The sequence below is a fragment of the Equus quagga genome, chromosome 7 (genome assembly GCF_021613505.1).
Source record: "Equus quagga isolate Etosha38 chromosome 7, UCLA_HA_Equagga_1.0, whole genome shotgun sequence".
NCBI lineage: Eukaryota > Metazoa > Chordata > Mammalia > Perissodactyla > Equidae > Equus > Equus quagga.
Genome location: NC_060273.1, coordinates 101,684,577 through 101,699,847, shown reverse-complemented (window position 1 = coordinate 101,699,847; position 15,271 = coordinate 101,684,577).

Sequence of the window (15,271 nt, the reverse complement as noted above, 5' to 3'; positions counted from 1 at the left end):
TTTTTTCCCCAAAGGAAAAATCTCCTTCCAGGTCTCCAACTCTATTAGAAATGTTTAAAAGGTATTTTTTCTTGCTTCTTTATTGCTCACCCTTGTGCCTGATCTCCCCCTCCTCCTGTCCTACCAGTCAGCTTTTCATCTGGGTTCACGCCAGCCTCTCACCCACACCTTTTGCAGGGTCACTTTCCCAGGCTCTGATTCATCTCATCATATGTTTCAGACTTAGGTTGGTCAAGGCTGAACTCTGACTTTTGACCAGTTTTGACTTCTCTGTCCTCCCTTTTGAAATGTCCCTTGGGCTGACCTCTGCGCCTGTTTCTGCCTGCCCTGTCTTCTTCACGTAATCTGACCTCAGTGTCTATCTGCCCCTCTGCTTTTTGACTCCTTTCTGGCTCAGCTTTCCCACAGGGTTTCCCCAGGCCCTGTGTCCACCCAGCCCTTCTTAGATTACCAGTGACCCTGGCTTTCACCTCTGAGTCCTCGAAGTAACACCTCTCTCCCTGGTCATCCTCCCTCAGGGAAGTGGACTTGTTTCCCCCTTTACACACCTCACTGGGCTCTCCACGCCCTTGCCCATATTCCTTGTCTGTGATATTGCTCTACAAGAGGGTTATCAGATGGATCACCATATTACTGAACACTGTTGGATAAGCATTTTATAAACCAAACTATTGAAATCTCACTGTGTACAGTGAGAAGTTATCATCAACAATTGTGTCCTATTTTTATTCTATTTCATAATAGATTATGTACCTATTAATTCAATTTTAAAAATTAATCCTAGCATCCAGACAAATGATATTTGAACTTAAAAAATTTTAAAGCTCTCTTCTTCCTTGAGAAAGAACAGCATGTGTACTGGCTAAGAGTGTGGCTCTGTAAGCACGTGGCCTGTTTGAGTCTTCAGTCTGTCACTCACTATACTGCAACCTCTAGAACAAGTTAACTAATCTATGCCTCATTTCTTTCATCCACATACTGGGTATGATACAATTTCCAACCTGAGAGACCTATTGTAAGGTTTAATATGCCTTCATACATGTAAAGTGCTTACGACAGAATTTAGGGCATAAAAAGCCTTCTGTGAATACTAGTTACCATTATTATCGTTCCTGATTGAAGGTTCAGTTTACTGCAGTCATCAGTTCAGAGGTCATCCATGAACTCTAACACTCTCAGAACCTTTTGGCAAAGCAAGCAAGAAAGATGATGAAGTCTCTATAACAAATATGAAGAAATAAGTTCTTTATTGGGAACAAAAGAGTATAACCCTGCCAACATGCCTTACAATAGCTGGAAAAGCAGCCTGGATCAGTCCATCATTAGAGAGGATCTGATCTTACTGTCTTACTCATAATCTATCAGGGACAGACTCATAGATAGATTTTTTTGGTTTTTTGTCAATGGCACCTAGCAACTACCCTCTCTCTTGGTCTTGGTCTTCTTTCTTTTTCTACTCTTCTCCTCACAACTACTTTCATTCCTGGCAAAGCATCCAATGGTCCTCACATCCTCTGGCATGAAACACCACCTAGCAAACAAGCCAAATTCCTTACCAAGACTGATGCCTTCTCATAGCGAACATTTGATACATTATGTAGGCTTACTGGGCAGGGATTCCCTGTCCCCTTTGGAATGATGGGGTAGCGAAAATACAAGGAGCTTTCGTTCCTTACAGAGACATGAATATCATAACCATAGTACCAATTTCCTCTTAAAGATATTTTAGAGCAATTGGCATTTTTCCCAGATGATACAGTCAATCCTCATTATTTGTGGATTCCGTATTTGTGAATTCACCTCTTGCTAAACTTCATCTGTAACCCCAAAACCATACCTGTAGCACTTTTGTGGTCACTAATGGGCATGAACAGAGTGCCAAAAATTTGATTTGCCCATGTACAAGTTTCCAGCTGAGGTTGAACAAGTCAACGTTCTGTCTTTTTGGTTCAGCTCTCATGCTGTAAATGTGTCCTTTTAGTAATCTATTTAGTATACACGTTTTGCATTTTTGTGCTTTTTTTGGTGATTTCACTGTTTAAAATGGCCCCCAAGTGCAGTGCTGAAGTGCTGTCTAGTGTTCCTAGTACAAGAAAGCAGCAAAGTGCCTTAGGGAGAAAATGCATGAGTTAGAGAAGCTTCCTTCAGCTGACTTATAATGCCGTTGGCAGGGAGTTCAAAGTTACTGGATCAACCATCACAATATTAAATAAGGTGTCTTTAAACAGAAACACACACAAAACAAGGTTATGTATTGATCAGTTGACAAAAATGCCGTGACCAGGATGCAGAAAACTAACCCTGTATTTCCCTTAGGGGCAATGATTCAGTATTCACTGACTCAGTGTTCATGGCAACTTTATAGAACTTAATCACAACAAATACTGAGCATCAACTGCATATCCAAATCTGAATTAATTCATTCCAAAAAGAATTCTTATTGCTAGGCACTCTCCAAGCATGGTGTGGTAGATTTTGAAAACAAAACAACTCCTCCAAGGTAAATTTACTTGTTACAGAAAGTGAAAAATTGATTTAAGGCAGCCAGCCTTTTGTGACGAGACTGGAGGATTTTTTTTTTTTTTTTTTTTTTTTGAGGAAGACTAGCCCTGGGCTAACATCTGCCAATCCTCCTCTTTTTGCTGAGGAAGACTGGCCCTGAGCTAACATCCGTGCCCATCTTCCTCTAGTTTATATATGGGATGCCTACCACAGCATGGCTTGCCAAGCGGTGCCTTGTCCGCACTGGGATTGGAACCGGCAAACCCCGGGCTGTTGAAGCGGAACATGCGCACGTAACTGCTGCACCACCAGGCCAGCCCCAAGCCTTTTGTGACAAATATATCTAGTATACCTTACCTGAAAGAGGACTGTGAGATACCAAAAACAAAATTTAGTTTAAGGATGGGAATAAAAGATAAAATAAAACAAAAACCATTATTGAAATACTATTCCCTCCCTCTCCACCTACTGATTTAAATATTGCCCCCTCTACCCCATTGCCCCACCAGATAGTTGCCCTCATCTCCCTGCTACAACAAGCTGTAGTAGGCATGAGGTTGCATTGGCAAGGGGATTAGAGTATGTTTGTCTGTCTCCCCATGTTCCAGGCCCATAGGAAAAGAACTCAGTAGACACCTATCTCCCTTCCCTCACAACTTACAGAAGGCTTGAAGGGGAGAGTATGGCTTTTCCTACCACCCATCACCAGCTACTCCGTCCCAGCAGTGGAGTAGGGGATTCAGAGTTAGAGTATGGGCTCTGGCTCTCTGAGACAGAGAGGAGCAGCAGGTGACTTAGCACAAAAATTGGCAGTATGCAAGACCACGCTTACTTCTGACACTTAATGCAAGGTCAGAGGTCCTCAAGACCACCTTTACTTCTGGCACCAACTGCAAATTTAAGATTCCCCAAGACCACCCTCAGGTTCAATAATTCACTAGAAGAACTCAGATAACTCAGCAAAACCATTATATTCATGGTTACAGCTTATTATCATGAAAGGAGACAGTAAAAATCAGCTAAAGGGAAAGGCACATAGACCAAGGTTCAAGAAAGTTCTAGAAATGAGCTTCCATTTTTCCTCTCCCAATGGAGTAAGGCAGACAGTGCCTATTTCTCCTAGCAATGACGTGTGACAATACACATGGAGGACAGAGTATTAGCAACCAGGGAAGCTCACCCAAGCTTTGATGACCAGAGTTTTTGTTGGGGCTCAGTCATGTAGACATAGTTGACCACCATATTATGCGGCCCAGGGTCCCCACCATAAATCACATTGTTATAGTAGGTTGTCTGCGATGGCCCAAGGCCCCCAAGGAGTGAACAAAGATGCTCTTATTAAGAAGGACTTAGAAGTCACCTCTCAGGAGCCAGGGGAAAAGCCAAATCTTTCTTTGGGCAAGACTAATAGTTTGCTGCACATCCAGTTGGAGTTTTCGGCCCATCCTTCTGTGGATGTGGCAATCGCTACTCATCTCTTCCACAAACCCAAGAGCCATTGTGTTTTGACTGATGGAGAAGGACTCTTGCCTGGTGAACCGGGGTAGGTGAGATGCAGAGGAGGTAAGGCATGAATCTCATAGAAGAGAGGGAGGAGACGCGATGGTGTATCTTTTTTACAATGCTGCTGTAACAAATTAACACAAACTTAGTGGCTGAAAACAACACAAATGTATTCTTTTACAGTTCTGGAGGTCAGAAGCCCAAAATCAGTTTCACCGGGCTAAAATTAAGGTGCTGGCAGGGCTGCTTCTTTCTGAATGCCCTGAAAGGAGAATCTGTTTGCTTGCTCTCTTCAGCTTCCAGTGGCTACTTGGAATCCTTGGCTGCGTCCTCTTCCTCCAAGTTCAAAACACAGCACTCCCATCTGTGTTTGTATCATCACATTGCTTTCTCCTCTGACCCTGACTCCTCCTGTGTCTCTGTTATAAAGACCCTTGTGACAGGGGCCTGTCCGGTGGTACTGCGGTTAAGTGTACATGTTCCGCTTCTCGGTGGTCCAGGATTCGCCAGTTCAGATCCCAGGTGTGGACATGGCACCACTTAGCAAAAGCCATGCTGCGGTAGGCGTTCCACATATAAACTAGAGGAAGATGGGCATGGATGTTAGCTCAGGGCCAGCCTTCCTCAATAAAAAGAGGAGGATTGGCAGTAGTTAGCTCAGGGCTAGTCTTCCTCAAAAAAAAAAAAAAAAAAAAAGCCCCTTGTGATTATTCAGGGTAATTTCCCATCTCAAGATCCTTAACTGAATCAAATCTGCCAAGGCCCTTTTACCCTGTAAAGCAACATTCACAGGGCCCAGGGATTAGGACATGGACATATTTGGGGGGGCCATTATTCAGTCTACCATAGATGGGTTGTGTGCCGAAAAGCCTAGGTACCACAAACAAATAGTGTATTTTATCTTCCTTGTATCTCACCCACACTAAGAGATCTGCTATGAGCAGCAAATATTTGTTTCTCAGAAACATATAATAATTTGGAGAAAAAAATCATTTTCCTTATTAGAAAAAATCCCTTTCTGAGGAGACATATATACAGGGTAAATATTTTAATAACCCTGCATGTCAGCTAGTCCCAAAGATTGAAAGGGCTGGGATAAAACTAAGTAGCTCTGCATAAAGAAGAGAGCATGGGGAGGAATTAGAAACTACCTAGGGGACGGGGGAGAAAGGGCGGATCAGCGGAGAAACCAAAATGATTAATGGGAATTTGCTAAGCAGTGTGTGATGCAAATCTTCTCCCCTGTATCTTCCAGGAAATCTTCAGTAAAATCTACAATGTACGTGTATGTTTTATGAAATGGATTTCTTTATTTGGGTAAGGGGCAAACTCTGATTCCTGCTTCAAAGTTGCTGCTGGGAAAAAACACTATGGGATCCCAACAACCTCTCGGTTACAATGAATAGGTGGACATCAAAATTTCCCTTCCCAAACCAATTGCAAACTGTGAAGGAACAAATCCATGAAAATCTGGGCATTATCAGTCATATTTTCTGGTTCTCTAATTATCTTCTTAGAATCTGGAGTTTAATCCCTAGCATGAAGGCTCAGCGTCATACCTTTTTGCATTAGTTTGCTAGGTCTGCTATTAACACAGCACCATGGAGTGGGTGCTTAAAACAACAGAAATTTACTTTCTCACAATTCTGGAGGCTAGAAGTCCATGATCAAGGTATGGGCAGGGTTGGTTTCTTCTGCAGCCTCCCTCCTTGGCTTGTAGCTGACCGTCTTCTCCCTGTGTCTTCACATGATCTTCCCTCTGTGTGTGTCTCTGTCCTAATTTTCTCTTACAAAGACAGCAGTCATATTGGATTAGGGTGCACTCTAATGACCTCATTTTAACTTAGTTATCCCTTAAAAATCCTATCTCCAAATACAATCACATTCTAAGGTACTTCAACAGACAAACTGGGGGGAGAAACACAATTCAGCCCATAGCACTTTTATAATTAATGAATACAAGGCTGGTATTAGCATTTTAAGACAGGACATCTAGGAACATAATTGATAGCTAAAAGCCTTAGTGATTCTGGCCCAGAGCATAGCATACATGTCTTAAAACTGATTTAAGTGATTGACCTAACAGAATCCAACCAATGGAACGTAAATCGTTAAATTCCGTCACCCTCTACATAGAGTCCATCCTGCTTACAGTTGTCCTCCTTCCTGAACATGTTTAACTTTTCCATCAACACAACAATACACTCACTACTGCTTTATCTGCATTTAACACCATACAGGGACTCAGGATTTGATTCTTGGTACATTCAATCCAACATTTTGTAGAACAGCAAAACTAATTTTTATTATTTTTTTGCTTTTGTGATGAGTACCTGTCTCAGGGTACAAACCCATAAGGGATTATCCTATCCTCATAAAAATAGTTATACTAACTTAGCCTCACAAAAGACATTTTCTCTATTTTCTTATGGTAATCATCTTAGGAAATATTGTTTGCTAGTATTTAATAGCTATTTGTTAAAATTTTAATCCTGACACTTACCGTAAAATGTTCAATATTATTTAATCATTTTTTTTGAGAATAACACCAAATAAGACTAAGACAAAAATGATTCATATTTGCTTCAATTGTGGATATTCTGAATTTTCTCACTTAAAAAAGTCTCATGAGATTTGCATTCCCATCTGATAAGTGAGAGTCATGGTCACATGTGACGGAGTCATTGCTCAGATCCCTGGTGTGGGTTAAAAACAGTCTCTAAAATGGCTCTGTTGCTTTTCCTGGTGTCTTGGCTGCATCATACCACATCTGCAATACTGCAGGTGTCTTTCATTCACTGCAAAGCAGTTTGTGCTATCAAATAACAACAGCATATATGCAGCAAGATCAAAATTCAGCAACAAGGTACAAAATAATTACAAATAAATCTGAAATGATGTAGAAGTTAATATTCTTGTTTAAAGACTTCTAAAACACTAATTTAAAAAAAAAATAGCATCAGATTATGGTACCAAAGAAGCCTTTGAAATAGATGTTTTATTCCAGATTTGGTTAAAAAAAAAAACACAGTCATTACTTGTTTAATTAAGAGGCTGTGCAGACAAGAGAGTACACACATGGAGCCAGGAGTCAGATGCTTGGGGTCAAATCTTGTGTTCATCCCTTCGTAACAGTAAACGTTAGGCAAGATACTGGAACTCTCTCTTTCTCAGTTTCCTCAACTATAAAATGTGCATAAGCGTAGTACTAACTTACTTCATAGGGCTGCTGTGAGATTGAATGAGTTAAAGCACTAAGAATAATACTTGGCACTAGGCCATACTCCATTAACGGGGCTAAAAGTGCTATCCTCTCCTCATCCTTCTCTCCTCTGATCTCGCTTCCGTCCATCACGGCTCTCCCATGTCCTCCTCTTTCTCCACGTTCAGCTTTCTATGCAGCTTTCACAATTGGTTCCCTTTTGCATCTCTGTTCTGTCCCCCCGTGAATTCAATATCACATTAAGAAAGCACCCTGCTATTACTCACTCTTCCACAATAACAATAGCTAACATTTTTCAGTATATACTATGTTCCAGTTATGCTTCCTTCTGTGAAATACATCCTACTCCCCAGAACATCTTCTTCCCTGAACTCCCATGGGAACACACTGTCCAGATTTTCCTTGCCTCTTCTGCCTTTCTCCTAAACACTGGGCTTCCTTGGCGTTCCTTCCCCAGTCCTTTCTCACCCTACACACTTTCCCTTGGTGGTGAAGATTGCATACCTTCAAATATCAACTATGTGCTGATTATTTGCAAAGCCATATCTCCAGCTCAAACTTCTCCCTGAGCTCCAGAACCTTCTATTACAGATGTGAACGGAACATCTCAACTTGTATGTCCCACTGTACCGCAAAGCCAGCACAGCAATCTGAATTCATCTTCACCATAAACACTCTCCTCTTCCTGCGTTCCTATATGAGGACATAGTATCATCAAACCCACTGCCTCTCGAGGTGGAACGTGTTACATGCTGGTTTGCAAAAGTACACAGCACAGAAATAGGCTCTGCCCTCATCGAGCTTACTTAGCATCTAACTGGAGGATACAGTAGAGGAGACAAGTAAATAGGCCATACTTAGTTTCTTGTCTTGTGTATTCTGTTCTTGTGATTTTTCCATTAGCTCTTTATAAAACTGATGAACTCTGTCATATTTTGCTACACATATTTTCCTATTCAGTAACTTGCATTTTTTGCATTCAGACTTTATTATTTTTATGTGATCAAATCTAATGAGATTTTCTTTAACGATTTTTTTCCTACCATTTCTAAGCTTGCAAACATTTCCTCTATCAGGAGATCTGATGAATATTCAATTTTTGTCTCCCAGTTTTTCTATTTGTTTATGTCTCATTCTTTTGTACTTAGAATTTATTTTAATGAGATACCAGTGAAATTTAATTTACAAAGATTTCCAAATCTTCTTAAGAGATTGGATAAGATATTCTTAGACAGCATTCTCTTTCATTGCTGAAATATTTGAGACCACAAAGTTTTCTGTCTTGAAATTTGAATATTCCTTGGTTTATCAGTACAGCTTTTTTATTTTTTTCTACTTTTTCAACTTGACATCTCTCTCCTATTTTCTCATTCTTCCTTCTCCTTTCTCCTTCTAATTGTATTTGTTCCCACAGCTAAAGTCTTGGATATCTGTTCATATCTTGATTGCATTCTTTGACTCAATTTTGGCCCATAACATCAAAGATACTTTGATTGGGATGACTTCCAAATTGATATTTTAGGCAATGATGTCTCTGAGTTCCAAACCTGGTTCTTCAAGCCCCTTTTCAAATTCAGCAAGAAGAAAACTCAACCTACAATCTCCCGCAGTGTTCAACTAGTTCACCCTCCTATTTCTGTATTTATAATAATCCTGTGTTCCATCAAAGTCCTAGTCATATGTATTCACAACCTCAAAGTCATCTTCAACTCTCCTTTACCCCTCTTATTTGGTTAGTTAACAATTTCATCGATATTTCTCTTAAATATTTTTATTATTATTTGTATCTACCCCTACATCTCTATTCTAATAGATTAACACTCTAAGGCAAGAACTATTCCTTGTAAGTTTGTAAAACATCCTAATTGCTCTTCATGTATGTTCTCTCTTTATTCTTCGATGTTTATTATGCACTTCCACCAGAGTAATCATCCTCATGTACAACTCTGTTTATGCTACTTATTTCCAAAATAAAAAAGCTTTAGGGTATAAATGATAAAGTTTAACATTGTTATCCTAGTTTTCAAAGCCTTATATTATCTGATCCTATTTGCTGTAGTTTCTTATTAAGGATCTTTAAAGTAAGGAGAAAAGGACGAGAAGAAAAGATAAAAAGGAATGAGAAGGAAAATGAAAAAGGAAAGAATAATAGAAGAGAGGAAAGTGAAAAAAAGTATTGTTTTTGGAAATGACAGACACCAATCTCAAAACAAATTAACCACAAAAATGAAATTGTTGACACATATAACTAGGAATGTAAGAGCTGAATCTGGCTTCAGGATAGTTGGATCCAGGGTCTTACATGATATCATTGGAACACTGTGTCTCTCTCTATTTCACAGCCCTGTTTTCCACAATATCCGCTTTATTCTAGAGGGTCTCTGTAAAAAGATGGAAAAGATCTGAATAGCTCAGCCAGCCCATTTAGATAGGATCAGCAAATTCCTATCATTAACTCCGATTGACTCACCTTGGATCTTGTGCCCAATTCAGAACCAATCACTGTAACCAAAGACAATTAGTACTTTCATTAAGCAGATCTGGAATACATCCCCGTCCCTGGAGCTAGGGAGTGTGAGCCCCACGGAACCAAGAGGATGAGACTGGGGGAGAGGAGACTATCCAAAGAGATTCTGATATGCATAACACACACTTATGTAAGAAAAATTAAATTTGAAAGAGCTGGTGAGCAGAATAATCTACTAATCTGGAATTGCCAATTCTGCTAATCACCCATTTGGTGAGATCTTGTCAAGTAAATTCAACTTCCTTTGTGCTTTAGTTTCACAACAAAATGGGCACAGAATTTATGCTACCAGCTGCTTGCAAAAAACAAGATCCTCAAATGAACCTTGACAAAGTACTGCCAACATCACAAATGGCAAATGTTTATAGAGTTAAGTATGAGCCTTACACTGAAGTTCTTCACAGTGTTAATTTATACCTGTATGCATCTTTTGATTGTAAAGCCCTTTCACGTTTTCTTGCTCAATTGGAATAACACCACAATGGAATACACAGTTTTCTATTTTACACAGAATGCATTTGTTTCTCAGGCCATAGTAAAAGTTAGTCCCCTGAACACTTCTCAGCTGTTGCGTAGAATTGGTCTTTTCCTCCCTGCCTACTCTCATTCTTTCCAGTAAAGTCACTTGTAAGAAGGCTTATGGAGGTGCCTCAGTACTGCCTCTATCAGGATCCATGTTTTTAAGGGGCTGACATTTGTCCAGAGGGCACTGTATTTCCTCTTTACTCTCCTCCCCAAATAAAAAATAAATTCCCGTTGACCCCCACCACCCCAACCCCCACCGCAAGAGCAGCCACAACTTTCTCCAAAATTATCTTCTCCTGCAGTCATACATCTCCTAGAGTTTTGTAGTCAACCAATTGGGAAGCCAAAACCAAACCAATCAACCAAGAAACATATAAAATTTCCTATAACTAAGAAAAATAAGAAAATACGTCTCCTCACTTTTATTCCAAAATTTTTTCCACAATATCATCTAACTAATGACTTTAACTCTCCTAGGGCAATGGCTATTTGTAAGATTCAGAAATACAGCTTACAGTTTAAATGTTCTCAACAAGAATAACTGACATTTTAAAAGGTATAAATTGAAAGAAATAGTGTATTTCTATGGAAGTCCCTATTTTTGTATTCCTACCTCCACAATATTTCATAGTTGTTTGCACACAGTAGCTACTTTAAAATGCTTTCTTAAAATTAATTAAAACATTATCTTTGGAGATTCTAAATACCAAACTTGATAGAGAAAAAACTCTTTAATTCAGATCTCATTAATTCAGATTTTGTGCTCTTTCAACTAAGAACTGAATTGTCTACCTTAGTACTCTTAATAAGAAATGTGGCATGGTAAATGATGGTCATATTGAACTGCAAGATAGAGGGATATTTATCAACTTTGAAAAAGAGTTTTCAGTTTTATTATTTACATATCAATTATATAACGTAATCATAATAGATATCATTTGTGGGGTGCTAATTGGGAGTGCCAGGAATTATGATAACCACTTTATATTATCTTATTAAATCCTTAAAACAAATCTATGAGGTAATTATTTGAATCCATTCTTTACAGATGCAAAAACTAAAATTCAGAGAGAAACCACACCGGCGGTATCTACAGAGGTCAGAACCCAGCTCCAAACATCTGGCTCTTAACCAGTGCCCTATATATATTCTTTCTTCTTCTTAGAGGTGACCACTCTTCAGAAGAGTGCATTAATGTGATCGTTTTAAATTATTTTATACATACCTTAAAGTAAGTCATCTTAGCAAGCAATATTTTGGTAGTATATTTTGTTGTCATGTACCTTTGCAAGTAAACACATTTCTTTCTTGCTGTCTTCTCTATTTGTCTTATGAGTTGCTGAGAGTTTCCTAGACTCTATTTATTACCAGTTAGGATGTTCACACGCTATATTCCATACCTGTGACCCTCACTCACATTTCTCATAATTTCTAATTCAATATTTGCTGCCACCTCAGTTTTCAAGAGCCATATTAAATTCTTGAATATCAAAGTTATATTTGTTTGGAAATATATCTATTAGTCCTAAATTTTAAATAATGAAGATAAATTGCTGTTGAGAGAGGTTGGGAACTAATCGAAGTAAAGAACTAAGAAATACTTAATTTCCCACAAAAGCCTTATTCTAAAAATTTCTCCTTTCCTGTAATGCTATTTCCCTGGTGGGAAGATCAGGTCAATGTGTTCCACATTTTTTGGACAACTTGTATTTTGGATCAGAAATGTATGGCAGTGAACAGCTGTGGAGAAAATAGAATGCAGTGTGCTGGATAAATGCTGGCTAGTTCACACTGAAATGAATTCTTACTATTTTAGAACAATGACCATGCAAAACGTATGCTTCCAATCTTTGTTGTAACACCACCCTGCCCTTATAGAATGCATATGAGAGATGCCCCGGTGGTATTCGCTTCCATGTCAACAATCGGTAGGCTAGAATCTGTCTGGGATATTTCAATTCTTTCAAGTTCAAAGACCCTTTGTCTTATATGCCCAGTAGAGACAAAAACAAGAGTCTTTCCCAGACAGCTGTGTCTAAGGGCCATGCAAAAGTCAGCGGTAGTCCAAGGCATATCTTCATGGAAAAAATTCCTCAGCACTAAAACAAATCCAACACTTCTCTCTCCTGCCCTGTCAGTCTGTCACCTTTCCCAAGCACGGAACAGCTCACTGTAAGTGGACGACATGTTCCCAGCTGCAGCTGACTCATGTCATGACTGTGAATCCAAGGCAGCGTCTTTCCAATGTGGGAAAAATCTGAACTTAATCAATTCCCCATGTAGAAGGCATTTCCAATTTCTCTCATCCTCCCTAGAGAACAAGAAAGCCACCTAACGTGGAGATTTGATGACCTAAACTTGTCCAGCTATGATGTGAAATAAAGGACAAAGACTGTTGGTGAATCTCTTACTAGAATGTTCAAAGAGAAAACACAGAGAACAACAATGAAACCATGGAATCTGGGCGAGAATGCTGAAGTAATGGTAAAGTACATAAAGACAAATAAAGAAAGAACAAAACAAAACAAAACCCTGAAAACCCTTTCTCCCCTCAACCAGCAATTTTCCATAGCAACCTATTCCAATCACAAATAAGAGTGCTGCTGGAAGATCAAGGCTACTGAAAGCATTTTCATTGTCCAGCACAAATGTTCTCATGTTAAATGTGCTAGCAAACAGGCCCCGTGGATGGAACATATGGGCCACACCAGTGAATGAGACATTAAGATTCAAGGTAATTGCAGCTGTGTATCAACAATGGATCAAAACTTTGAACACAAAGGCATTCAAAATTTAAAATCCTAGAAATATTTTTAATCATAAAATCCTTGAGACATACAAAAAGGTCAAGGATATACTATAAAAAGCACTCATTTACCTACCATTTGTGTATCACCCATGAACAAAGAAGTAAAACATTAAGTTGGAATTTAAGTCCCTTTTGCGCCCCTCCCTGACAGCACTATCTTTTCTCTCTGCCATAGGGTATCACTACCCTAAATTTGGTGTTTGTCTTTCCCATGAGTGTCTTTATACTTTTACTATCCACATATATACATATCTCAAAAGAATATGTTTGTTTTATACAATTTAAAACTTTAAATAAATTGTATCATACTGTCTGCATCCTTCTTGCTTGAACATTACATTTGTGAGATTTCTCCATGATGATATAAAGGGCCCTGTTTTCTCATTTATTCTCTTAGAGCATTTCATTGCACATACATATAATGATTCATTTCTCCATTCTTCTAGTGATGGACATTTAGGTTGCTTCTAATTTTTTCTGTTGTCAACAATGCTGTTATGATCATTCTTGTATATTTATCTTGGTGTATGTGATTAAGTGTTGCTTTAGGGCAGGAATGAGTAAACTATGCCTGTGGGCTAAATCTGGCCTGCCATCTGTTTTTGTAAATAAAGTTTTATTGGAACATAGCCATGCTTATTTGTTTATATATTGTCTATTGCTGCTTTCACACAATAGTGGCAGAGTTGAGTAGCTGTCACAGAGAATGTATAACTTGTAAAGCTGAAAATATTTATTAGCTGGTCCTTTACAGAAAGTTAGCCAACCCCTACTTTAGGCTATAAATTTAGCAGTGACATGTTTGGGTCAAAGACTACATAAGTATTCAATTTTACAAAATGTTGCCAAATGTTCTCCAAAGTAATATACCAATTTATACTCCCTTCAATAATGTAAAAACATCCCCATTCTCGTTGTTCCTCATCCCCACCAGCACTTGAAATCTCAAAAATTTCCAAATCGTGTCTACTTATCTTGTGATTTCGCTTCAAACATTCTGGAGTTGTTTTAATGGTGCATATCTATATTTGTGAGGTATACCATGTTTCAGGGTAATAATTGAAATGGTAGAGCAATGGTATAACTCCATCTCAAGGTCAGGCCGAGCACAAAAGCGCCAAAGGACATTTTCCCATTTGGTTCCACATAAAATTCCTCCTCCCCAAACCCTACATTCTCTTTTGTGACACCCCATACCCCAGGGCACACTATCTCTAAAGATCTGTCAGTCTGGATCATGTATACCAACTTCTTCTAGCGTTCTTAATTTACCACCTGCTGAGTACAACTTCTTACTCCTTCCCTTCACTGACAAATCGTATTACTAAACACAGTTCCAGAGGCTTCTCTTGAGTGGAGAGAAGGGAGGAGAGAAGTCCTACCATTTTCAGTATGGACACCTGGTCTCCACATTGCACCACCTAAGAGCAGCTTCTACCACCTACACATGAGGCCAGCCAGGGAGGCAAGAGTGAGAATATGGTGAAAGAAGAAAGGACTCATCTGTGCCTCTGGCTATTCTGAGGGTGATGCTCCCTGTCAAGATACTTCTAGGATTATCTGGCTTTGATCATGCTCTTTGATGGAAGAAAATCAGCTTTTTAATTTTCTTTATCTTCCCAGGGCCTGAGATATTGTTCTGGAACACAAGGTTGATTTACAAGAGTTTAAATTATTATTATTTCATTTATTTAGTTGGCTATGATAGGGGAAATTCTCTTCCTTGTGGATATTTCTATAACTTGGGTAGGTAACTGAGGTACGAACATAGCAGGGACTAGGCAAGAGATGAGGGAAGAATTTCATATGTGCCAATTGTTGGAACATACCCAGAGCACTGGAATCCAAAGTTATGCCTTGATTTTACAGTAAAGGCTATTGATCTAGGTGAATCTAAGGAGGGAAGAGGAGACGAAAGAGAAGAGGGAAGGAAGAGAGAAAATCATGATGAAAGAAGAGAAAACCAGCATGAAGGAAGTTGAAGAAGAGGGCTAGTAATAAAAGATATGATCTGGTAAATAATGATTAGCCTAATTCTAGCAACAGTGAAGTACATGCATGTGTGCCAATCCTTAGACCAAGCGTCCAGAGCGGGGAGCAGGGAGCAATGACCTCTGTCTGGGGGAGTCGAGGAATGTTTTTCAGAATATTTGAGCTGGGTTTTGAAGCATGATGGTGAAAA